The 26,587-nt window shown below is 40.0% G+C and overlaps 1 long non-coding RNA gene across 6 annotated transcripts in view; it reads left to right on the forward strand.

Annotated features, from left to right (window-relative positions):
* LOC119618262 (uncharacterized) overlaps positions 1 to 26,587 on the forward strand; it is a 230,138-nt gene that overhangs the window by 142,412 nt on the left and 61,139 nt on the right. For 5 of the 6 annotated variants that reach the window (XR_012093485.1, XR_012093484.1, XR_012093482.1 and 2 more), the window contains exon 1: positions 26,119 to 26,431. The exons of the other annotated variant lie outside the window; for it this stretch is intronic. This is a non-coding gene — a long non-coding RNA (uncharacterized lncRNA). Of the gene's footprint in view, positions 1 to 26,118; positions 26,432 to 26,587 lie in introns of those variants that run through there. 6 annotated transcript variants of the gene reach the window in all.

The following is a 26,587-nucleotide window of genomic DNA, read 5'->3' on the forward strand; positions in this document are numbered from 1 at the left end:
AGTGGATTTCTGATATGAATTTTCTAATGGCTCTCAAACACTTGAATTGTATCACAAGCAGGACAACTTAAAAACGGTCTCTGGAGATTTGATTCAGGCTGTATTATTTGAGAATGAGCTACATTGAAAGTCACTTAATCAGCCTTTAAGCAATTGGATGCTTATGCTTATTCCATTTTTTTCTCCTTCTAACAATTCAGGAGACATCCAGAGGACACTGGATTCTCTGGGAAAGATCACCAAAAAAAGAAGGAAGATGTAAATATTTAGAAGAAAAATCTACAGAATTGAAAAGTCATCTAATGACATCTAGAAGCCTAGACCTACATAAAAGCTTACTTTCATCTTTGATCACCCAGATCATTTCAAAGAACTGCAAGGAAGAGAACACATAGACTCAGTGACTCAGGGGCCTGGAATCTCCCTTTCTCTTGAGAGCACTAAGGGTTATGTGCATACATGACAATGAAGGGAAAACTAGGGACCCAGACTAACTTGTGGTATCAGGAAGATATCCAAGGTCAGAGGAGGCAAGTCTGGAAAAATCAGGAAGGAATTAAAGGTCACAGCAGATAATGATCTGAGCCCAGAAAAATCAGATCAAACTGGAGTGACTGGAAGGCTCTGAAAAGTTAAAACAGAACACATCTGGGCTTCAATAGGTTGCATAATTCCAGGATGTGGCATTGGCCAGGAGAAATGATTCTAAGTTGGAAGTTTTAGAGAAATACATTATTTACCACTTATTAGCTATATGACCTTGGACAAATCACTGAATCTCTATGAGCCCCTTCCTTTCATTATAAAGTGAGAATAGTAAGGCTTATCTTCTTGTAAGGATTAACATAGGCAAAATGTCTGGAATAGATCTTGATTGATAGGTACTCAAAAATTATATGATTATTTTTAAGACTGAAGCTCTTTCACATCAGGAAACCTTGTTCTTCTCTCCATGTGCTTCTATGGTAACCTAATATGCTCTCAGTGCTGCTTCAGAGAAAGGATAAAGCTACTACTACCTCCCCTTCCCCCACCTCCTACCTTCACACTCTTCACATGCCTCTGACTCTTCTCTGCTAAACTCAAATAAAACATTTAGAGACAGATGATGGCATCTGTACATATGTGGCTCGGCTTGAAATTTCTTACTGACCTTGACTGTAAGAGTGACCAGGATAGGGAAGAATCTCAAAATTATATCATATGAGGATTGAATTCATAGTGGAAAAAATGGGGAAATTTCATTTGGAACAGAAATGATAAAAATCAAGGACTATATGATAGCCGTCATAAAATATTTGGTTCAATTTAGGTCTATTCTGGGGAAATAGTGATATCTTTACCTCTGGGTGGCCACTTCTGGGGGATTTGAAAAGAGAGTTCTCACGTGAGAAAGAGTGAGATTCCAAGAACCTCCAAGGTCTCTTGACTTGAGAGTCTACGGTTTTAGGAGCACAGCTGGCCCACGTGGTGTGTGTGGCATGGCCAAAGGTGCTGAGTTCTTAGGAAGCAGCTCTGGGCATGGTCCAACCTTCAGGCATGAGCCATGCCACAAAATTTGCTCTTGGCATGCAGGGTTGTGGCCTTAGAATCCTTCTTACCATAATTTTCTCGGTGCTGTCTTAATGCATTTCCTTTCCATTCTTCTTTGTCACCAGTTGGCAATTACACGCTACAGAAAATGTACACAGAAGGGGTTTGTTTTGGTTACCATGTAGCAGGGTGGGAGGGAGCTTCAGCTGGTGGCTGATTCTTTGGGGTGACTGGGCATGGGTTATGGGAATGGAGGATGATGTCCCTCATCGGTTCCCAGAGAGTTGCCTCACCAGCACCCTGGAGCCTGTGAATAGTGTTTAAATCAATGGTCAAAGTGAAGAGGTCAGCTTAGTCCTCATTACTCCCCAGGACTAATTGACCTCTTCTGAAAAGGTACATTCTTGATTTGGTGAGACTCTTCCTCATCCGGAAAGGCCAGTGAAGCAAAAAGATCTAATGTGAAAGGGTGGGGGCGAGGGGTCAAGGGTGGCATTGAAGGGAGAGAAAGGTGCAGAGCATTCACTAAATCATTTCCACCAGAACAGAGGGGAACAAAGGCATCACCATCCTGAGAGTGTTTGTGAAGGACTCATACAGACCGAGCACTGCGCAGAGTCTGATGACCTTTTCCTGCCCTGGAGATTCTCAGTTTTGTCATTTTGATGAATCTCTAAGTTGTGTTCACTGTGAGTTTCTCTGATAGCAAGTAAGCAATTTAACATAAAAGGTCCTTTGAAAGAAATGCATAAAAATTGAGTCAGGCTCAATGCTGCTCCAAAGCATGCCATTTATTTTTAATTGTTCCCCCCATCCATCTCAGCTATTAAGAAAGAGAGAAGGGAGAAAATAAAATGAAATTAAAAGAAGAAAGACACAAAAATGAAGTTGGATTTCTTTCTGAATCCTCTGTTGGTGATATAAAGCTCAGATATTTATGCTACCATCCCCCAAGAGCCAAAACATTCATTCAGTGTGTGGGAATCAAATCTCAGAGAAGTCATGTTGAATATTCAATTTGATGCCTCCCGTGAGAGTGTATATTTAACAATACAGAGCACCATAAGAACATCAGTTCCAAATAAAAAGTATAATGTTGCCATCCACTGACAACTTTGCTCTTTTGTCAGTGTGATGGTAATAATACCAAAGAAGCATTGAGAATCCATTAGTCTGCAATTTGATGGAAGTTCTACCCACAGGCTGTCCAGGAAACCTTACATTTACAACTTGTTTCTAGGTCTTTCTCTGTCTTTCTTTAGTGAGGACTTTGGTTTCTAAGAGTTTTTGAGAAGTAAAATTGGCACTGTTTAGGTGCACTGGCTATTTAGATAGTCACTAGCTATGTGTGGTTATTTAAATTTAAATTTGCATATTTAAATGAAATTAAAACTTAGTTTCTTAGTCATACTAGTCACCATTCAAGTGCTCAGTAGCTGCATGTGGAGTGGCTACCTTATTGAAAGTTACAGATATAGAGCATTTCCATTTTCATAGAAAGTTCTATTGGACAGTACTGACCTGTATCCTTGTTTATAGAAAGTGGGTCTTTGAAATGTAGTTCCTTACCATAGGAGAAGCATGTTGTCATCTAAATCCCTAACGTGGAAATCTAATGGGCATATTGACACTCCGTTTTACTTTCCTGTTTAGAGAGAGGTCATCAATGAATAAGGATGGCTTCTCCCATAATCTTTAGTTAATGGTAACCAAGGATGCAAGCAACAACAACAAAAATCCCTCACCATTGTATAAATGGCATGGTCTTTCTGCTACTTAGAAGAAAAGACCCTCATGGCTGTGCCATTTTATTTCCTTGGCTCTTTTAAAAATTATTTTAAAAGGTTTATTTTTATTTGACACACAATAATTGTACATATTGTTGAGGTACAATGTGACACTTCAATACATGGATACATTATGTAACGATCAAATCAGGGAAATTAGCATTTCTATCACCTCAAACATTTATCAGTTCTTTGTAGTGAGGAATATTCAAATTCCGGTCTTCTCACTATTTTGAAATATACAATACATTATTATTAACTATAGTCACCACGCTGTGCATTAAAATACCAGAACTTATTTCTTCTATCATGTTGTTGCATGAATGATGGGAGAAATCACTTACTGTAAATGGGAGGATTTCATTCTTTTTTATGACTGAATAGTATTTCATGATATATACACACACACACCCCTTCAACACAGCACACCACATTTTCTTTCTTTCTTTCTTTCTTTTTTTTTTTTAGACAGGGTCTCACTCTGTTGCCCAGGCTGGAGTGCAGTGGCACCATCATGGCTCACTGTAGCCTCAACTTCCTGGGCACAGGTGATTCTCCCACTTTACCCTCCCAAATAGTTGGGACTACAGACGTGGGTTACCATACCCAGCTAATTTTTTGTACTTTTAGTAGAGATGAGATTTCACCATGTTTCCAAGGCTTGTCTCAAACTCCTGGGCTTAATGAATCCACTTGCCTCAGCTTCCCACAGTGCTGGAATTACAGTCATGAACCACTGTGCCTGGGCTATACCACATTTTCTTTATTCATTCATCCACTGATGAACACTTAGGTTGATTCCATATCTTGATTATTGTGAACAGTGTTGCGATAAACACAGGAGTGCAGATAACTCTTCAATATACTGATTTCATTTTCTTTGGACATATACCTAGTAGTGAGATTGCTGGATCATGATCATGTGATAGTTCTATTTTTAATTTTGGGGGGAACCTCCTACTGTTTTCCATAATGTCTGTACTAATTTACATTATCAACAATAGTTCCTTTTCTCCACATCTTTGCCAACACTTGTTATTTCTCGACTTTTTTGATAATAGCCATTCAAACTAGAGTGAAGTGTTAGCTCATGGTTTTGATTTGCATGTCCCTGATGATTAGTGATGTTGAGCATTTTTTCATACACTTGTTGACAATTTTATCTTTTTCTGAGAAATGTTTATTCAGGTCTTTTGCCCATTTTTAAATTGAGTTATTTATTATTCTGCTATTGAGTTGTTTGAGCTCCTTATGTATTTTAGATATTGGTCCCTTATTGGATGTACACTTTGCAAATATGTTTTTGCATGTCGTAGGGTATCTCTTCGCTCTGTTGATTGTTTCTCTTGCTGTGCAGAAGCTTTTCAGTTTTATGCAATTCCATTTGTCTATTATTGCTTTTGCTGACTGTGCTTTTGTGGTCTTATTCAAAAAATCATTGCTTAGACCAATGTCATGGAGATTTTTGCTTATTTTTTCTTCTATTAGTTTCATAGTATTGGGCCTTACATTTAAGTCTTTAATCCATCTTGAGTTTGTTTTTGTATATGGTGAGAACTAATAGTCTAATTTTATTCTTCTGTATGTGGATATCCAGTTTTCCCAAGCCCATTTATTAAAGAGACTGTCCTTTCCTTATTGTGTGCTCTTGGCACCTCTGTTGAAAATTAATTGGCTGTACATGCATGGTTTTATTTCTGAGGTCTCTTTTCTGTTCCATTGGTCTATGTGTCTGTTTTTATACCAGTACCATGTTGTTTTGGTTATTATAGGTTTGTAGTACAATTTGAACTCAGGTTGTGTGATGTCATGAGCATTGTTTTTTTTTTTTTTTTTTTTTGATGCAAGACTGCTATGGTTATTTGGAGTCTTTTTTTGGTTCCATGCAAACTTTATGATTGTTTTTTCTATTTCTATGAAAAATGTCATTGGTATTTTGATAGGGGTGATATTGAATCTGCAGATTGCTTTGGGTAATACAGACATTATAACAATATTTATTCTTCTATCCATGAACATAGACTATCTTTCCATTTATTTGTGTCTTTTTCAATGTATTCAATCAATGTTTTATAGTTTTCAGTGTTGCAATCTGTCATCTCCTTAGTCAAATTTATTACAAGGTGCTTTATTTTTTGTAGTTGCCATAAATGGAATTGTTTCCTTGACTTCTTTTTTTTTTCCAGAAAATGTGCCATTACTGTATAGAAATGCTATTGATTTTTGTATGTTGATTTTGTATATTGCTACTTTGCTAAATTTATTTATTAGATCTCTCAGTTTTTTGGTGGAGTCTTTAGGGTTTTCTACATATAACATCACACTGTCCACAAAGAGAGACAATATAACTTTTTCCTTTCTAATTTGGATGTCTTTTGTTTCTTTCTCTTGTATGATTCCTCTTGCTAGGACTCTTCTAGTATTATCTTGAGTACAAGTGGGGAGAGTGGGAATCCTTGTCTTGGTTCCAGTTCTTAAGGGAAAAGCTTTCAACTTTTTCCCATTCATTATGATGTTAGCTGTGGGTTTGTCATATAAAGCCTCTATTGTGTTGAGGTACATTCCTTCTATAACTAATTTGTTGAAAGTTTTTAATTACAAAAGGATGGTGAATTTGTCATATGTTTTTCTGTATCTACAGAAATGACCACATGGGTTTTGTTCTTTATTCTGTTGATGCGATGCATCATATTTATTGATATGTGTATGTTGGACCATCCTCTCATCCCTGTTAATCCTACTTGATCATGGAATACCATTTTTTTTGAGATGGAGTCTTGCTCTGTCGCCCAGGCTGGAGTGCAGTGGCATGTTCTCGGCTCACTGCAAACTCCGCCTCCCAGGTTCAAGCGATTCTCCTGCCTCAGCCTCCCGAGTAGCTGGGATTAGAGGCATACAACACCATGCCTGACTAATTTTTTTTTTTTTTTTTTTTTTTTGGTAGAGGTGGGGTTTTGCTGTGTTGGCCAGACTGTTCTAAAACTACTGATCTCAGGTGAGTCACCTGCCTTGACTTCCCAAAGTGCTGGGATTACAGGCGTGAGCCACCATGCCTGGATCCCCCAGCCCCCAACTTTTTTTTTTTTTTAATTTATTTATTATTATTAAACTTTAAGTTGTAGGGTACATGTGCACAACGTGCAGGTTTGCTACATATGTATACTTGTGCCATGTTGGTGTGCTGCACCCATCAACTCGTCATTTACATCAGGTATAACTCCCAATGCAATCCCTCCCCCCTCCCCCCTCCCCATGATAGGCCCCGGTGTGTGATGTTCCCCTTCCCGAGTCCAAGTGATCTCATTGTTCAGTTCCCGCCTATGAGTGAGAACATGCGGTGTTTGGTTTTCTGTTCTTGTGATAGTTTGCTAAGAATGATGGTTTCCAGCTGCATCCATGTCCCTACAAAGGACACAAACTCATCCTTTTTTATGGCTGCATAGTATTCCATGGTGTATATGTGCCACATTTTCTTAATCCAATCTGTCACTGATGGACATTTGGGTTGATTCCAAGTCTTTGCTATTGTGAATAGTGCTGCAATAAACATACGTGTGCATGTGTCTTTATAGCAGCATAATTTATAATCCTTTGGGTATATACCCAGTAATGGGATGGCTGGGTCATATGGTACATCTAGTTCTAGATCCTTGAGGAATCGCCATTCTGTTTTCCATAATGGTTGAACTAGTTTACAATCCCACCAACAGTGTAAAAGTGTTCCTATTTCTCCACATCCTCTCCAGCACCTGTTGTTTCCTGACTTTTTAATGATTGCCATTCTAACTGGTGTGAGATGGTATCTCATTGTGGTTTTGATTTGCATTTCTCTGATGGCCAGTGATGATGAGCATTTTTTCATGTGTCTGTTGGCTGTATGAATGTCTTCTTTTGAGAAATGTCTGTTCATATCCTTTGCCCACTTTTTGATGGGGTTGTTTGTTTTTTTCTTGTAAATTTGTTTGAGTTCTTTGTAGGTTCTGGATATTAGCCCTTTGTCAGATGAGTAGATTGCAAAAATTTTCTCCCATTCTGTAGGTTGCCTGTTCACTCTGATGGTAGTTTCTTTTGCTGTGCAGAAGCTCTTTAGTTTAATGAGATCCCATTTGTCAATTTTGGCTTTTGCTGCCATTGCTTTTGGTGTTTTAGACATGAAGTCTTTGCCCATGCCTATGTCCTGAATGGTACTACCTAGGTTTTCCTCTAGGATTTTTATGGTATTAGGTCTAACATTTAAGTCTCTAATCCATCTTGAATTAATTTTCGTATAAGGAGTAAGGAAAGGATCCAGTTTCAGCTTTCTACTTATGGCTAGCCAATTTTCCCAGCACCATTTATTAAATAGGGAATCCTTTCCCCATTTCTTGTTTTTGTCAGGTTTATCAAAGATCAGATGGCTGTAGATGTGTGGTATTATTTCTGAGGACTCTGTTCTGTTCCATTGGTCTATATCTCTGTTTTGGTACCAGTACCATGCTGTTTTGGTTACTGTAGCCTTGTAGTATAGTTTGAAGTCAGGTAGCGTGATGCCTCCAGCTTTGTTCTTTTGACTTAGGATTGTCTTGGAGATGCGGGCTCTTTTTTGGTTCCATATGAACTTTAAAGCAGTTTTTTCCAATTCTGTGAAGAAGCTCATTGGTAGCTTCATGGGGATGGCATTGAATCTATAAATTACCTTGGGCAGTATGGCCATTTTCACGATATTGATTCTTCCTATCCATGAGCATGGTATGTTCTTCCATTTGTTTGTGTCCTCTTTGATTTCACTGAGCAGTGGTTTGTAGTTCTCCTTGAAGAGGTCCTTTACATCCCTTGTAAGTTGGATTCCTAGGTATTTTATTCTCTTTGAAGCAATTGTGAATGGAAGTTCATTCCTGATTTGGCTCTCTGTTTGACTGTTACTGGTGTATAAGAATGCTTGTGACTTTTGCACATTAATTTTGTATCCTGAGACTTTGCTGAAGTTGCTTATCAGCTTAAGGAGATTTTGGGCTGAGACAATGGGGTTTTCTAAATATACAATCATGTCATCTGCAAACAGGGACAATTTGACTTCTTCTTTTCCTAACTGAATCCCCTTGATTTCTTTCTCTTGCCTGATTGCCCTAGCCAGAACTTCCAACACTATGTTGAATAGGAGTGGTGAGAGAGGGCATCCCTATCTTGTGCCAGTTTTCAAAGGGAATTTTTCCAGTTTTTGCCCATTCAGTATGATATTGGCTGTGGGTTTGTCATAAATAGCTCTTATGATTTTGAGGTACGTTCCATCAATACCGAATTTATTGAGCGTTTTTAGCATGAAGGGCTGTTGAATTTTGTCAAAAGCCTTTTCTGCATCTATTGAGATAATGATGTGGTTCTTGTCTTTGGTTCTGTTTATATGCTGGATTATGTTTATTGATTTGCGAATGTTGAACCAGCCTTGCATCCCAGGGATGAAGCCCACTTGATCATGGTGGATAAGCTTTTTGATGTGTTGCTGAATCCGGTTTGCCAGTATTTTCTTGAGGATTTTTGCATCGATGTTCATCAGGGATATTGGTCTAAAATTCTCTTTTTTTGTTGTGTCTCTGCCAGGCTTTGGTATCAGGATGATGTTGGCCTCATAAGATGAGTTAGGGAGGATTCCCTCTTTTTCTATTGATTGGAATAGTTTCAGAAGGAATGGTACCAGCTCCTCCTTGTACCTCTGGTAGAATTCAGCAGTGAATCCATCTGGTCCTGGACTTTTTTTGGTTGGTAGGCTATTAATTATTGCCTCAATTTCAGAGCCTGCTATTGGTCTATTCAGGGATTCAACTTCTTCCTGGTTTAGTCTTGGAAGAGTGTAAGTGTCCAGGAAATTATCCATTTCTTCTAGATTTTCCAGTTTATTTGCGTAGAGGTGTTTATAGTATTCTCTGATGGTAGTTTGTATTTCTGTGGGGTCAGTGGTGATATCCCCTTTATCATTTTTAATTGCGTCGATTAGATTCTTCTCTCTTTTCTTCTTTATTAGTCTTGCTAGTGGTCTGTCAATTTTGTTGATCTTTTCAAAAAACCAACTCCTGGATTCATTGATTTTTTGGAGGGTTTTTTGTGTCTCTATCTCCTTCAGTTCTGCTCTGATCTTAGTTATTTCTTGCCTTCTGCTAGCTTTCGAATGTGTTTGCTCTTGCTTCTCTAGTTCTTTTAATTGCAATGTTAGAGTGTCAATTTTAGATCTTTCCTGCTTTCTCTTGTGGGCATTTAGTGCTATAAATTTCCCTCTACACACTGCTTTAAATGTGTCCCAGAGATTCTGGTATGTTGTATCTTTGTTCTCATTGGTTTCAAAGAACATCTTTATTTCTGCCTTCATTTCGTTATGTACCCAGTAGTCATTCAGGAGCAGGTTGTTCAGTTTCCATGTAGTTGAGCGCTTTTGATTGAGTTTCTTAGTCCTGAGTTCTAGTTTGATTGCACTGTGGTCTGAGAGACAGTTTGTTATAATTTCTGTTCTTGTACATTTGCTGAGGAGTGCTTTACTTCCAATTACGTGGTCAATTTTGGAGTAAGTACGATGTGGTGCTGAGAAGAATGTATATTCTGTTGATTTGGGGTGGAGAGTTCTATAGATGTCTATTAGGTCTGCTTGCTGCAGAGATGAGTTCAATTCCTGGATATCCTTGTTAACTTTCTGTCTCGTTGATCTGTCTAATGTTGACAGTGGAGTGTTGAAGTCTCCCATTATTATTGTATGGGAGTCTAAGTCTCTTTGTAAGTCTCTAAGGACTTGCTTTATGAATCTGGGTGCTCCTGTATTGGGTGCATATATATTTAGGATAGTTAGCTCTTCCTGTTGAATTGATCCCTTTACCATTATGTAATGGCCTTCTTTGTCTCTTTTGATCTTTGATGGTTTAAATTCTGTTTTATCAGAGACTAGTATTGCAACCCCCACTTTTTTTTGTTCTCCATTTGCTTGGTAAATCTTCCTCTATCCCTTTATTTTGAGCCTATGTATGTCTCTGCATGTGAGATGGGTCTCCTGAATACAGCAGACTGATGGGTCTTGACTCTTTATCCAGTTTGCTAGTCTGTGTCTTTTAATTGGAGCATTTAGTCCATTTACATTTAAGGTTAAGATTGTTGTGTGTGAACTTGATCCTGCCATTATGATATTAACTGGTTATTTTGCTCGTTAGTTGATGCAGTTTCTTCCTAGCCTTGATGGTCTTTACATTTTGGCATGTTTTTGCAATGGCTGGTACCGGTTGTTCCTTTCCATGTTTAGTGCTTCCTTCAGGGTCTCTTGTAAGGCAGGCCTAGTGGTGACAAAATCTCTAAGCATTTGCTTATCTGTAAAGGATTTTATTTCTCCTTCACTTATGAAACTTAGTTTGGCTGGATATAAAATTCTGGGTTTAAAATTCTTTTCTTTAAGAATGTTGAATATTGGCCCCCACTCTCTTCTGGCTTGAAGAGTTTCTGCCGAGAGATCTGCTGTTAGTCTGATGGGCTTCCCTTTGTGGGTAACCCGACCTTTCTCTCTGGCTGCCCTTAAGATTTTTTCCTTCATTTCAACTTTGGTGAATCTGGCAATTATGTGTCTTGGAGTTGCTCTTCTCGAGGAGTATCTTTGTGGCGTTCTCTGTATTTCCTGGATTTGAATGTTGGCCTGCCCTACTAGGTTGGGGAAGTTCTCCTGGATGATATCCTGAAGAGTGTTTTCCAACTTGGTTCCATTTTCCCCCTCACTTTCAGGCACCCCAATCAGACGTAGATTTGGTCTTTTTACATAATCCCATACTTCTTGCAGGCTTTGTTCATTTCTTTTTCTTCTTTTTTCTTTTGGTTTCTCTTCTCGCTTCATTTCATTCATTTGATCCTCCATCGCTGACATTCTTTCTTCCAGTTGATCGAGTCGGTTACTGAAGCTTGTGCATTTGTCACGTATTTCTCGTGTCATGGTTTTCATCTCTTTCATTGCGTTTATGAGCTTCTCTGCATTAATTACTCTAGCCATCAATTCTTCCACTTTTTTTTCAAGATTTTTAGTTTCTTTGCGCTGGGTACGTAATTCCTCCTTTAGCTCTGAGAAATTTGATGGACTGAAGCCTTCTTCTCTCATCTCGTCGAAGTCATTCTCCGTCCAGCTTTGATCCGTTGCTGGCGATGAGCTGCGCTCCTTTGCCGGGGGAGATGCGCTCTTATTTTTTGAATTACCAGCTTTTCTGCCCTGCTTTTTCCCCATCTTTGTGGTTTTATCTGCCTCTGGTCTTTGATGATGGTGATGTACTGATGGGGTTTTGGTGTAGGTGTCCTTCCTGTTTGATAGTTTTCCTTCTAACAGTCAGGACCCTCAGCTGTAGGTCTGTTGGAGATTGCTTGAGGTCCACTCCAGACCCTGTTTGCCTGGGTATCAGCAGCAGAGGCTGCAGAAGATAGAATATTTCTGAACAGCGAGTGTACCTGTCTGATTCTTGCTTTGGAAGCTTCCTCTCAGGGGTGTAGTCCACCCTGTGAGGTGTGGGGTGTCAGCCTGCCTCTAGTGGGGGATGTCTCCCAGTTAGGCTAGTCAGGGGTCAGGGACCCACTTGAGCAGGGAGTCTGTCCCTTCTCAGATCTCAACCTCCGTGTTGGGAGATCCACTGCTCTCTTCAAAGCTGTCAGACAGAGTCGTTTGCGTCTGCACAGCTGCTGCGTTTGTTATTGTTTACTGTGCCCTGTCCCCAGAGGTGGAGTCTACAGAGACAGGCATGTTTCCTTGAGCTGCTGTGAGCTCCACCCAGTTCGAGCTTCCCAGCAGCTTTGTTTACCTACTTAAGCCTCAGCAATGGCGGGAGCCCCTCCCCCAGCCTCTCTGCTGCCTTGCCGGTAGATCACAGACTGCTGTGCTAGCAATGAGGGAGGCTCCGTGGGTGTGGGACCCTCCCGGCCAGGTGTGGGATATGATCTCCTGGTGTGCCTGTTTGCTTAAAGCGCAGTTTTGGGGTGGGAGTTACCCGATTTTCCAGGTGTTGTGTGTCTCAGTTCCCCTGGCTAGGAAAAGGGATTCCCTTCCCCCTTGCGCTTTCCAGGTGAGGCAATGCCTCGCCCTGCTTCAGCTCTCACTGGTCGGGCTGCAGCAGCTGACCAGCACCGATCGTCTGGCACTCCCCAGTGAGATGAACCCAGTACCTCAGTTGAAAATGCAGAAATCACCGGTCTTCTGTGTCGCTCGCGCTGGGAGTTGGAGACTGGAGCTGTTCCTATTCGGCCATCTTGCTCCGCCCCCCGCCCCCAACTTTTTTAAAGAGTGAAAGTTTTATTGCACTCTTAGCAGCACTGGTAATTAGCATTTATTTTCATTCTTTGTCAATCTGATTGGGAAGGGGTCTCTTTCTGTAATTTAATTAGGCAAAGTTGAATCTCTGCTCACATATTCACAGGAATAACTTTACTACCTTAAGGACTTGTAATTCTTTGTCTTTTAATTAAGAAGTAAGATTGCATTTAGTTCTTTTTTTCAGAAGACATATAGCTTTATTTTTATTAATTTTTTATTTTTAATTTACTTTCAGAGTTTTTTTTTCCATAGGTTATTGGGGTACATGTGGTATTTGGTTACACGAGTAAATTTTTTAGTGGTGATTTGTGAGAGTTCGGTGCACCCATCACCCAAGCAGTACATACTGTACCCTATTTGTAGTCTTTTATCCCTCACTCCTTTCCCACCCTTCTCCCCAAGTCCCCAAAGTTTATTGTGTTATTTCTATGCCTTTGTGTTCTCATAGCTTAGCTTCCATACATTGCTGAGAACATACCATGTTTGGTTTTCCATTCCTGTGTTACCTCACTTAGAGTAATAGTCTCCAACCTCATCCAGGTGGCTGCAAATGCCGTTAATTCATTCCTTTTTATAGCTGAGTAGTATCCCATTGTGTAGATATATACCACAGTTTCTTTATCCACTCATTGATTGATGGACATTTGGGTTGGTTCCACGATTTCGCAATTGTGAATGGTGCTGCTATAAACATGCGTGTGCAAGTATCTTTTTTGTATAATGACTTCTTTTCCTATGGGTAGATACTCAGTAGTGGGATTGCTGGATCAAATGGTAGTTCTACTTTTAGCTCTTTAAGGAATCTCCACACTGGTTTCTATAGTGGCTGTACTAGTTTACATTCCCACCAGCAGATTAGAAGTGTTCTCTGATCACTGCATCCATGCCAATGTCTACTGTTTTTTGATTTTTTGATTATGGCCATTCTTGCAGGATTAAGGTGGTATTGCATTGTCATTTTCATTTGCATTTCCCTGATCATCAGTGATGTTGAGGATTTTTTCATATGTTTGTTGGCTATTTGTATATCTTCTTTTGAGAGTTGTCTATTCATGTCCTTAGCATACTTTTTGATAGGATTGTTTTTTCTTACTGATTTGTTTGAGTCTGCTGTAGATTCTGGATATTAGTCCTTTAGTCAGATTTATAGATTGTGAAGATTTTCTCCCACTCTGTGGGCTGTCTGTTTACTGTTGATTATTTCTTTTGTTGTGCCGAAGCTTTTTAGTTTAATGGTCCTGTCTATTTATCTTTGTTTTTGTTGCATTTGCTTTGGGTTCTTGGTCATGAAGTCTTTGCATAAGCCAATATCTAGAAGGGTTTTTCCAATGTTATCGGCTAGAATTTTTATAGTTTCAGGTCTTAGATTTAAGTCTTTGATCCATCTTGAGTTGATTTTTTTATAGGGTGAGAGATGAGGATCCAGTTTCATTCTTCTACATGTGGTTTGCCAACTATCCCAGCACCATTTTTTGAATAAGGTGACCTTCCTCCACTTTATATTTTTGTTTGTGTTGTCAAAAATTAGTTGACTGTAAATATTTAGCTTGATTCTAGGGTTCTCTATTCTGTTCCATTCATCTATATGCCTGTTTTAATACCAGTTCCATGCTGGTTTGGTGACAATGGGCTTATAATATAGTTTGAAGTCAGGTAATGTAATGCCTCCAGATTTGTTCTTTTTGCTTAGTCTTGCTTTGGTTATGTGGGCTCCTTTTTGTTTCTATATGAATTTTAGGATTGTTGTTTTCTAATTCTCTGAAGAATGGTGGTAGTATTTTGATGGGGATTGCACTGAATTTGTAGATTGTTTTTGGCAGTGTGGTCATTTTTGCAATATTGATTCTACCTATCCATGAGCATGGGATGTGTTTGCATTTGTTTGTGTCATCTATAATTTCTTTCAACAGTGTTTTGTAGTTTCCTGGTAGAGGCTTTTCACCTCCTTGGTTAGGTATATTCTTAAGTATTTTATTTTATTTTTTCAGCTATTGTAAAAGAGTTGAGTTCTTGATTTGATTCTCAGCTTCATCACTGTTGGTGTATAGAAGAGCTACTGATTTGTGTACATTAATCTTGCATCCTGAAACTTGGATGAATTTTTTTTTATATCAGTTATAGAAACTCTATGGAGGAGTTTTTAGGGTTTTTGAGGTAAATGATCATATCATAATCAAACAGTGACAGTTTGACTTCCCCTATACTGATTTGGGTTCCCTTTATTTCTTTCTCTTGTCTGATTGCTCTGGCTAAGACTTCCAGTACTGTGTTGAAGAGGAGTGTGAGAGTGGGCATCCTTGCCTTGCTCCAGTTCTCAGAGGGAATGCTTTCAACTTTTCCCCATTCAGTATTATGTTGGCTGTGGGTTTGTTATATATGGCTTTTATTACATTGAGGTATGTCCCTTGTATGCTAATTTTGCTAAGAGTTTTAATCATAAAGGGATGCTGGATTTTGTTGAATGCTTTTTCTGCATCTATGGAGATGGTCATGTGATTTTTGTTTTTAATTCTGTTTATGTTGTATATCACATTTATTGACTTGCATATGTTAAACCATCCCTGCATTCCTGATATGAAACCTTCTTGATCATGTGGATGATCTTTTTGATATGTTGTTGGATTTGGTTAGCTAGTATTTTGTTAAGGATTTTAGCATCAATCTTCATCAGGGAAATCGTTCTGTAGTTTCCTTTTTTGGTTATGTCCTTTCGTGGTTTTGGTATTAGAGTAATGATGGCTTTGTAGAATGAATTAGAGAGGGTTCCCTCTTTCTCTATCTTGTGGAATAGTGTCAAAAGGATGTATACCAGTTTTTCTTTGAATGTCTGGTAGAATTCTGTTGTGAATCCCTCTGGTCCTGGACTTTTCTTGTTGGTAATTTTAAAATTACCATTTCAATCTCACTACTTGTTATTTGTCTAATTCTTCTTGATGTAAGCTAGGAGAGTTGTATTTTTCAAGGAATTTATCCATCTCTTCTAGATTTTCTAGTTTATGTGCGTAAAGGTGTTCATAGTAGCCTTGAATGATCTTTTATATTTCTGTAGTGTCAGTTGTAATATCTCCCATTTCATTTCTTAATGAGGTTATTTGGTTTTTTTCTCTCCTTTTCTTGATTAATCTTGCTATTGGTCTATCAATTTTATTTACTTTTCAAAGAACCAGCTTTTTGTTTCATTTATCTTTTGCATTTTTTGTTTGTTTCAAGTTCGTTTAGTTCTGCTCTGATCTTCATTACTTCTTTTATTCTGCTAGGTTTGGGTTTGGTTTGTTCTTGTTTCTCTAGTTCCTTGAGGTATGACCTTAGATTGTCTATTTGTCCTCTTTCACACTTTTTGATGAAGGTATTTGATCCTATGAACTTTCCTCTTAGCACTACTTTTGCTGAATCCTAGAGGTTTTGATAGGTTGTGCCACTATTATCATTCAGTTCAAAGAATTTTTAAATTTCCATCCTGATTTTATTGTTGACTCAGTGATTGTTCAGGAGCAGGTTATGTAATCTACACATATTTGCATGGTTTTGAGGGTTCCTTTTGGAGTTGATTTTCAATTTTATTCCACTGTGGTCTGAGAGAGTACTTGGTATAATTTTGATTTTCTTAATTTTTTTGAGACTTGCTTTGTGGCCTATCATATGGTCTATTTTGGAGACTGTTCCATGTGCTGATGAATAGAATGTATGTTCTGCAATCGTTGGGTAGAATGTCCTGTAAATATCTGTTAAGTCCATTTGTTCTAGGATATAGTTTAAGTCCATTGTTTCTTTGTTGATTTTCTGTCTTGATGGCCTGTCTAGTACTGTCAGTGGAGTATTGAAGTCCCCTGCTATTGTTATGTTGCTGTCTATCTCATTTCTTAGGTCTAGTAGTAATTGTTCCAGTGTTAGGCATGTATATATTTAGGATTGTGATATTTTTCTGTTGGACTAGTCATTTTATCATTATATAGTGTCCTTCTTTGTCTTTTTTATAACAGCGATTGCTTTAAAGTTTGTTTTGTCTAATATAAGAATAGCTACCCCTGATCGATTGCTTTTGGTCTCCATTTGCATGGAATATCTTTTTCCACCCCTTTCTTAAGTTTATTTGAGTCCCTATGTGTTAGGTGAATTTTCTGAAGACAGCAAATATTTGGTTGGTGAGTTCTTATGTATTCTGCAGTTCTATATCTTTTAAGTGGGGCATTTAGGCCATTTATATTCAATGTTAGTACTGAGATGTGAGATACCATTGCATTCATCATGCTATTTGTTGCCTGTGTAACTTGCTTTTTTTGTTTCTGCTTTTTAAACTGTATTTTTGTTTTATAGGTCCTGTGAGATTTATGCTTCAAAGAGGTTCTATTTTGATGTATTTCCAGAATTTGTTTCAAGATTTAGAGCTCCTTCTAGCAGTTCTTGTAGTGGTGGCTTGGTAGTGGCAAATTCTCTCAGCATTTGTTTGTCTGAAAAAGAGTGTATCTTTCCTTCATATACGATGCTTAGTTTTACTGGATACAAAATTCTTGACTGATAATTGTTTTGTTTGAGGAGGCTGAAGATGGGGTCTCAATCCTTTCTAGCTTATAGGGTTTCTCCTGAGAAATATGGCGTTAATCTGATAGATTTTCCTTTATAGGTTACCTGGTGCTTTTGTCTCACAACTCTTAAGATTCTTTCCTTCATCTTAACTTTACATAACCCGATGACAATGTGCCTAGGTGATGATCTTTTTGCAGTGAATTTCCCAGGTGTTCTTTGTGCTTCTTGTATTTGGATGGCTAGGTCTGTAGCAAGGCTGGGGAAATTTTCCTCAGTTATTCTCCCAAATATGTTTTCTAAAGTTTTAGATTTCTCTTCTTCCTCAGAAACACCAATTATTCTTAGGTTTGATCATTTATCATAATCCCAGACTTCTTGGAGACTTTGTTCATATTTTCTTATTCTTTTTTTTGTCTTTGTTGGTTTGGGTTAATTCAGGGATCATGTCTTCGAGCTCTAAATTTCTTTCTTCTCCTTGTTCAATTCTATTGCCAAGACTTTACAGAGCATTTTGCATTTCTATAAGTGTCTCCAATATTTCCTGAAGTTTTGATTGGTTTTTCTTTATGCTACCTATTTTTTTGAATATTTCTCCCTTCACTTCTTGTATCATTTTTTTTTGGATTTCCTTGCATTGGGCTTCACCTTCCTCTGGTGCCTCCCTGATTAGCTTAATAACTAACCTCCTGATTTCTTTTTTCAGGTAAATCCGGGTTTTCTTCTTGGTTTTGGGGGTGCTAAAGAGCCTTGTTTTGTCATATTATGAGAGTTGGTTTTCTGATTCCTTCTTATTTGTGTAGACTCTGTGAGAGGGAAGGTCTAGGGCTGAAGGCTCTTGTCCCACAGGGTGTTCCCTCGATATAGTACTTTCCCCCTTTTCCTGTGGATGTGGCTTCCTGTGAACTGAGCTGCAGTGATGTTTATCTCTTTTCTGGGTTTAGCCACCCAGCAAGTCTACCTGGCTCCAGGCTGGTACTGAGGGTCATCTGCACAGAGTCCTGTGATGTGAACCATTTATGGCTCTCTCAGCCATGGATCCCAACACCTGTTCTGGTGGAGGTGGTGGGGGGGTGAAATTGACTCTATGAGAGTTCTTAGCTTTGGTGGTTTAATGTTCTATTTTTGTGCTGGTTGGCCTTCTGCTGGGAGATAGTGCTATCCAGAGAGCATCAGCTGTGGTAGTACGGGGAGGAACTGGCCGTAGACAGGGCCCTGGAACTCCCAAAATTATATGCCCTTTGTCTTCAGCTACCAGGGTGGATAGGGAAAGCTCGTCATGTGGGGGCAGGGCTAGGTGTGTCTGAGCTCAGACTCTCCTTCAGTGGGTCTTGCTGCGGCTGCTGTGGGGTATGGGGTTCCCAAGTCAATGGAGTTGTATACCTAGGAGGATTATGGCTGCCTCTGCTGAGTCATGCAGGTTGTCAGGGAAGTGGGGGAAAGTGGGCAGTTTCAGGCCTTACCCAGCTCCCATGCAATCTGAAGGTCTGGTCTCACTCCCACCATACCCCCCATAAAAGCCCTGAGTCTGTTTCCAGGCAGTGGGTGAGCCAGGCTTGAGAGCTTGCCCCAGGCTACCCACCTCCCACTGAGAAAGAACAGAACTTTGGTTTTTCCCTGACCTGTGGAGTCTGCACACCGGATTCGCTCCCTCCCCCCAACCAAGTTCTGGCAAGGAGGCTTCTCACCTGGTTCAAATTATTACAGAGTTCAGCTGGAGACTTTGTTTTTCCTGTAGCATTTTCCCCCATGCCTCTGGCTGTCCTCCTGAAGGGTCCCTGTGGTGCCAGGCAGGAATGGCCTGCTTGGGGACCGAGTGAGCTTTCACAGTCTTTCCTGCTGCTTTCTCTACCCCTGTAGAGAAAGTTCTCTAATTTGCTCAGTTCTCTAATTTGACTCAGCTTCAGGTAAGGTTGGAAACTTATCCCGCAAACTAGACCTTTATTTTCCCCAGTGGGCGGCTGTGTTTGGGAGTGGAGGGTCTCCCCTTCCTACTTTCAAAGTTTGGGGCACTTACAGTAGTTGGGGCATTTCCAGGGTCCTGCAGAAGCAGTCTACTTCCTTCAGAGGGTCTGTGGGTCCTCTCAGGATTCCTGTTTTGTTCTCGCAGTCATTCTGGAGCTAAACTTCATGATTTGAGCCTCCGCATGCTGCTCTGTCTGTCCGAGTCAGAGCTTCAATCTAGTCCTGCCTCCCATCCGCCATGATGATCTGTGGGAAACCTTTTTGATGTACCGTTGAATTTGGCTTGTTAGGATTTTGTTGAGGATTTTTGCATCTAAGTTTATCAGAAATATTCATTTGCAGTTTTCTTTCGTGTGTGTGTATTTTTGTCAGGTTTGGCATCAAACTTATTCATAGGATAAATTTGGAAGTATTCCATCCTCTTCAATTTTTTGGAATAGTTTAAGAAGAATTGGTATTAGTTCTTCTTTACATGTTTTGTAGAATCCAGTAGTGAAGCTGTCAGGTTCTGGGTGGAACCTTTGATGGAAGACATTTTATAGTATTATTACTGGTTCAATCTCCCTACTAACTATTGATCTTTTCAGATTTTTTATTTCTTCATTATTCAATATTGGTATATTGTATGTGTATTTATTAGCTTCTTTTAGATTATCGAGTTTGTAGGTATATAATTGTTTATAATAGTCTCATGACTTTTTGCATTTCTGTGGTATCAGCTGTAATGTCTTCTTTTTCATCTTTGATTTTATTGAGTCTTTTCTTTAGCCAGTCTTCTTAGTCTGGCCAAAGGTTTGTCAATTTTATCTTTCCACAAAGCCAACCCTTTGTTTCATTGATCTTTATATTGCTTTTTAAATCTCTATTTCTGCTCTGATTTTTATTAATTTTTCTTTCTACTAACCTTGGGTTGAGTTTGTTCTAGTTCCTTGAGGTACAGTATTAGATTGTTTACTTGAGATATTTCTTCTTTTTTGATGTAGGTGTTTGTTACTATAAACTTCCCTCTTAGGACTGCTTTTGCCATATCCTATAGTTTTTCATATGATGCATTTCCACTTTAATTTGTCACAAGGAATTTTAAAATTTCTCTTTTAATTTCTTCTTCTACCCATTGGGTATTCAATAGTGCATTGTCTCATTTCCATGTATTTGTAAATTTTCCAAATTTCCTCCTGTCATTGATTTCCAGTTTTATACCATTTTGGTATGATTCAAATCTTCTTTAATTTGTTAAGATTAAGTTTGTGACATAACATATGATCTATCCTTGAGAAAGTTCCATGGGCAATTGAGAGGAATGTGTGTTCAGTGGCTGTTAGATGGACTGTTCTGTAAATGTCTCTCTCCATTTCTATTCAACATTGTCCTAGAGGGTCTAGTCAGTGCAACAAGGCAAGAAGAGGAAATAAAAGAAATACAATTTGGAAAGTAAGCAATAAAACTCTTTCAGATGGCATGATTGCTTACACTGAAAATCTCAATCTAGAAAAATGCTATTAGATCCAATAAGTGAATTTAACTGGATTGCAGCATACAAATTCATTATATTAAAATCAACTGTACTTCTGTATACTAGCAATGAATAATTCAAAATTGAAATAAAAACTTTAAAAACAGCTTGCTAAGTTTCTTATAAAGTTAAATACACTTATCATAAGACTTAGCAATCCTACACCTAGATTTTACCTTTCCCCTCCTTCCTCCACCTGTTTGTGTATTTCTTCAATCTCTGGTGCTAGAGGACTGCGTTCCAGTCTTGCTTAGCATTTCTTAGCTGCATGACTGGACCAGTTTCAAACTCCTGCCTAAAATGAGGAGAACCACAGGACTTACTGTACTGGGGAGTTGTGAGGATTAAATGAGTTACCTCAGGCGAAGGGCCCAGAGAGGATTCTGAATATGGTGTCACCCAATACATGTTAGTTTTATGGTCACTGCCAGCACACATCAGGATACAGATGTTTTGTGAAATTCAGAGACATTCTCTTCCTAGTATATCTGCTAAAATACAAACTCAAACCTACCATTGAAGTCACCTTTTTTTTCAGCACTATATTATAAAAACGTGCCAGAGGTGGAAAAATTTATCAACCTTCCAAGCCTTTTCATGTATATATACACACACATACACACAAATGCTTCAGAATAAGAAAACGTCAACTTTTCACGGACAACAACATGCAGGCAACAGTCACACCTCTCAAGGAGGTTACCAAGAGCTTCATCACTGCCTGGGCAGATGTGGGCTGGCCCAGGGAAAGGGGGCTCAGCATGAAGTCGTGAGCAGTTGACAATCTTTATCAAGTGTATGTGTGTGTGCACGTGTGCGCGTGAGAGAGAGAGAGAGGAATTTTTTTTTTTTTGGCTAGGTTGCTCTGGATTCTGTCAAAATGACATTCACGCTTCTCATGGACTCCACCAACACTCCAGAAGAGATGAGAGCAAAATGCAATAAAATCAAATCCAGGTCCACATGGCAGCCCTTCCCATAGATGGTTTTGTTTTTCAAGATCATGAAAATGGCACAGGCTAGGAATTCCCAAGCCCAGAACCAAAATCTAGCATACTTGATATTAAAAAGCTTGCTATAAAATGAATTTTAATTTCTACTCTTCCTTCTCATCTCTTCTACCTTCCCATCCCTTCCTTTCCTCTTTCTGTTTCCTCTCTTCTTTCTCCTTCTTATTTCCAGGAAAGGAAGGAATTTTGGGGTTTGCTCGATCAGATAGCTGTGAAAGTTCTGCTTTGGTGCTGTTACTATGGTTTGACTGTTTTGGAAACCTAATCCCCAAATTCATATGTTGATTGGACATGAGGCCTTCTGGAGGAAATTAGGTTTAGATAAGATCATGAGGGTGTGGGGTCCCCAAAATGGGATGGGTGGCTTTATAAGAGGAAGAAAGACCCTAGCTGACCTGCACATTCTTGCTGTCACCACGTGATGCCCTCCACTGTGTTATGATGCAGTGAGAAGTCCCTTAAACTTCCCAGCCTCCAGAACCAGAATAAATAATTCTTCTTTAAAAATCACCCAGTCTAAGGTATTCTGTCATAGGAACAGAAAACAGACTGAGATGGCTGTTATTTTAAGAAATAAAACTGGCATATATTCCCCTCAAAGTACTTCTAAAATGCAGATGTCCACCATTTTAAAATGCAGATGCATTTCTAAAATGCAAAATGCCACCAAAGGGCATTGCATGTAGGTGCATATGCACAAACATAGACATCACCATTGCTAAATAGCAGGTACCATGGAGAACAGAGCAATGAACTATTTCCTCATATGGAAAGAAAATACCTAATAAAACCCAAGTAAAGAGCCCAAAATAGCTCCACTTTATTTTTGAGCACTCTTATGCGGAGCCATTTAGCCAGGGCCAGGAATAATTGGTGCCAGGTGCCTTGTAGAGATGCCAGGTTCATGGATTTCTCACTCTCTTTATGGGAGGATGACTTAATAACACATCTTTGTTTGCTGAATGTTTGAATCTTATTTCTGAGATTATACCCAAAGATGGCAGCCCTCCTCTGCATGAGTGAATCACATTGAAAATAGGAAAAAGAGTCCAGAAATCAATGCCTGTCTCAGCTGAAACATAATTATAAGTTCACTGTGCTTCGAGGTAATACTTTATTATAATGAATATCAGGGCTGGGTGCAGTGACTCATGCCTGTAATCCCAGCACTTTGGGAGGCCGATGTGGGCAGATCATGAGGTCAGGAGTTTGAGACCAGCCTGGCCAACATAGTGAAACCCTGTCTCTACTAAAAATACAAAAAATTAACTGGGTGTGGTGGTGGGTGCCTGTAATTCCAGCTGCTTGGGAGGCTGAGGCAGGAGAATCGCTTGAATCCCGGAGGCAGAGGTCGCAGTGAGCCGAGATTGCACCATTGCACTCCAGTCTGGTGACAGTGCGAGACTCCATCTCAAAAAAAAAAAAAAAAAAACGTGTGTGTGTGTGTGTGTGTGTGTGTGTGTGTATCAGAGCTACATTATTAGTTTGGTGGCTAAGTCATAATTGTAAAACTCTGTTTTCCAATAAATCCTTCCCTTGAACCTAAATATATAAAAGAGAGAAGGTGCGGCGCTGCTCTGGTTATATTGGGGATTGGGGGTCCAAGGCATTGCCCATTTAGCTTCTTCCTTGGCTCCCACTTAAGTCACTATTCCCCCTCCCCACAAGCTCCCCATGGAGCTCCTCTAACAGAGCATGAAGAGTACTGACTGTTATGCTGGTTATTAGTGAATACATAGTACCCATTACTACAGAGGGGGAACTGAGGCCTGGAAAATGAAGTGTGATGCCAAACTGTTGGAGCTGGTGCTGCCGCTGGGACCTGCCACCTCCTGTAGAGCACTAAGTGTCATACTCTGTGACCCTTAGCAAGGCAGCCACTGTTGGGACAGCAGTGCACCCTGCTCCCCAACAGGAAGCAAACATTTAAACTAGTTTGACTTCGAATGTAAAGCCATGGAGTGAAATAATCTACTTAGCAGAGCCCTTCAAGACGTTCTCCTTTTCCAGTCGATTCAGTATTTTAAGTTTGGAAAACAAAAATATTCTGTAACAGGAGCTCTGGTTTGCTTCATAAGCCTGTGCTAGTAATAGGAGAACTTGGATAGCCAGGCATCCTACTGTCTTGCTCCTCCACACCCCTTCTTCCTCACCTTGGCCAGGTGCCGCCTAGCCTGGTGGAATGGTGGGCAAGTACTGCAAGAACATGCTCCAAGCCACTGGGTGGTGGAGCCTGCCGGCCCCGGCCCCTCCACAGGAAGCTGGCAGACTGGCATTTCATCTCAGAGACAGGACAGTGAAGTTGACAGATTCGTGTGTGTGTGTGTGTGCGCATGCCCTTGCTTAAATAGCATGATTTTCCTCTCTAATTAAAAAAAAAAGAAATTTATAAGGAAAATTTATACCACATGATAAGCATAAAGAAAACGTCACTACATAGAGAAGCATTTTTTTGTTTTTTGATTGGGAGTCTCGTTCTGTCGCCCAGGCTGAAGTGCAGTGGCATGATCTCAGCTCACTGCAAGCTCCGCCTCCTGGGTTCATGCCATTCTGCTGCCTCAGCCTCCCTAGTAGCTGGAACTACATGTGCCCGCCACCACACCTGGCTAATTTTTTGTATTTTTAGTAGGAGACAGGGTTTCACCGTGTTAACCAGGATGGTCTTGATCTCCTGACCTTGTGATCTGCCCGCCTTGGCCTCCCAAAATGCTGGGATTACAGGCAAGAAGCATTTTAAAAGACATATCCTTAGATTATTTCTTTCCTTTTCTCCCTCCTCTGTCTTTATTTTTCTCTCTTCCTATTTTTTTGCTATTTCATTTCACCAAAATGAGATCATACTGCTTATGATCCCCTTTTATTTACTTCATGTATTGTGAACACATTTTTGTGATAAATACATAATAATGTATAATTATTATTGGTTTAGAAGTATTCCTTTGTGCTATAACTCATTCAAGTACATTTCTACTTTTTAACATTTGTTTTTTTCTGCCTTTATAAATAACACTTCTGTTACTAGTTTGAGTCATAAATCATTGCATATTTCTCTAGGAGGAATTCCTGGAGGTGGAATTGGTAGATATATAAGAAGAACTGTAGAGATTGTGAATAACCAGAACTATGGAACTGACTCTTCTGTCCTTAAACATTTGCTAATTACCGCACCCGACCAGCCCAACCCATACAGGCAGTTGATGGCAGCTTCGGCAATCGATGCCCTCTCCATTTATCAAAGAGATAAACTGAGTCATCAAATAGGAAATTCATTATTTTAAAGAGTTCATCTAAAATGGGGTCAGAGAGAGAATGTGACAAAGTAGAAAAAGCAGACCCCTCAGAGGAGAAGGGGAAGGGGCATGGGTGAAATAGAAATTCTCCAACTGCTCAGGCTTCCCTTTATCCATCCTTCCCTCGAAGTCTTGTGCATCTGCCCTGATTCCAGGCCTCCTCAGCAGATGGTGGCCTGGGGAGGTGACAAAGTTCCGGCTAGTGTGATCACAGGATGGGTCTCCATTACTTCTTAGCTGATCCATGTTAAACTCAAGTTGACTGTGGTCAGACTTAGTTTTCCACTGAGATTTAATTAACAATTTTTCTGGGCTGTGTTCCCTGGGGCATATTTAGAGTCATACTCAATGGCTAACTTTTTGGGGAGTTTTCAGCTCTACCAACTTCTTTCCACTTGGACATAGCACATAGCCACAGTAATATGTAGGGAGACTGGTGCATGAGGAGCCAGCATGTAACTCTGAATAGAAAGTCTTTCTATGTACAGGGATTTGGGGAGCAAAGGCCTCCTTTCTCCTCCTCAAGGTTGGGGGGTGTGGTGGTTTCAAGAGGTGGGCTCTGTCGGTGTTGGTAGACAGGGCCACCTTAACCTCCCTCAAAGGGGCAGTGGAGCAGGCTAATGAGTATCCTCTGTGAGCTTGAGAGGTGCACATGCATTCACTTAAAGCAAGGTGGGACCCTGCCAATTTGTCCGGATTCACTGCCAGCTGGCAGTAAGATTAAATCCTCCCTGAGGAGAACCAGAGAGAGCGGAAGGTGTGGCCTGGGGTTCTGGCCTGACCAGCAAGCAGGAGCTTTCATGTATGGAGAGGCCGTGCTTTAGCATCGATGGGCCGAGATGGGCCCCGTCTCTCGCAATTACCTTCGTGGTTTTCTGCCAGAGGTTGTAATTTTTTTCCAAGGGAAAACTTCCCATTTGTTTTTTGTATTTTTAAAGCTTGTGTGTGCGTGTTTGCTCTTTGTGCTAAGGGTACGTGTTCAGCAGAAGGAACTGGCAGGAGCATGAGCTCCCTCTCTCACTTTGCATGCTTGACCCTGAGACCTTGTGTTCTCCTGAAGCCTCTGCCATGCAATTTCTTCCATCTTCTTCCTGTCTGATGATTTCCCCTGGACTATCCCATGGGCATTTTTATGTCAATAGATTGGAATGTTTCTCTTTTCACTGGGAAAAGCTCCTTTGGTCTCAGTGAACTCAGAGGTGGAGAAAGTCATAAGAATCAGGGAGCCTGCCCCAAATCACTTCCTATTATAATTTTCCACAAAGACTGGAGGGGAGGCTTAGAACATCTTCCTGCAGTGTCCAGCAAGAGAGTGAGGCAGGCTCCCTTTCTCCTGCCAAAGCCACGTGGAGCCAGACAGAACCACAAGCATACCTGTGGTGCTTGGAGGCCCAAGTAGAAACTTGAATGCTCACGGCTGCATTGGCAGCTTCTACTTGCCTGCCTGGATCACTGTTCCTCATGAGAACCTGGAAAAGCAGGACTATCATGCTTGCTTGACAGACGAAGAAACCAAGCCTCAGGTAGGTAGTCAGTTTCCTGAAGTAACATATTATAGTGGATGGCAGGGTGGATGTGACAGTCAGCCTTGTTTGACTTTGAACTGAGTGGCATTATAAAGATGCACTGGTCACATGGGAGAGCTGACTATCCTGAGGACCCTGAAACATCTAGGCCTA

Source organism: Chlorocebus sabaeus, chromosome 7, assembly GCF_047675955.1.
Source record: "Chlorocebus sabaeus isolate Y175 chromosome 7, mChlSab1.0.hap1, whole genome shotgun sequence".
Taxonomy (NCBI): Eukaryota; Metazoa; Chordata; class Mammalia; order Primates; family Cercopithecidae; genus Chlorocebus; species Chlorocebus sabaeus.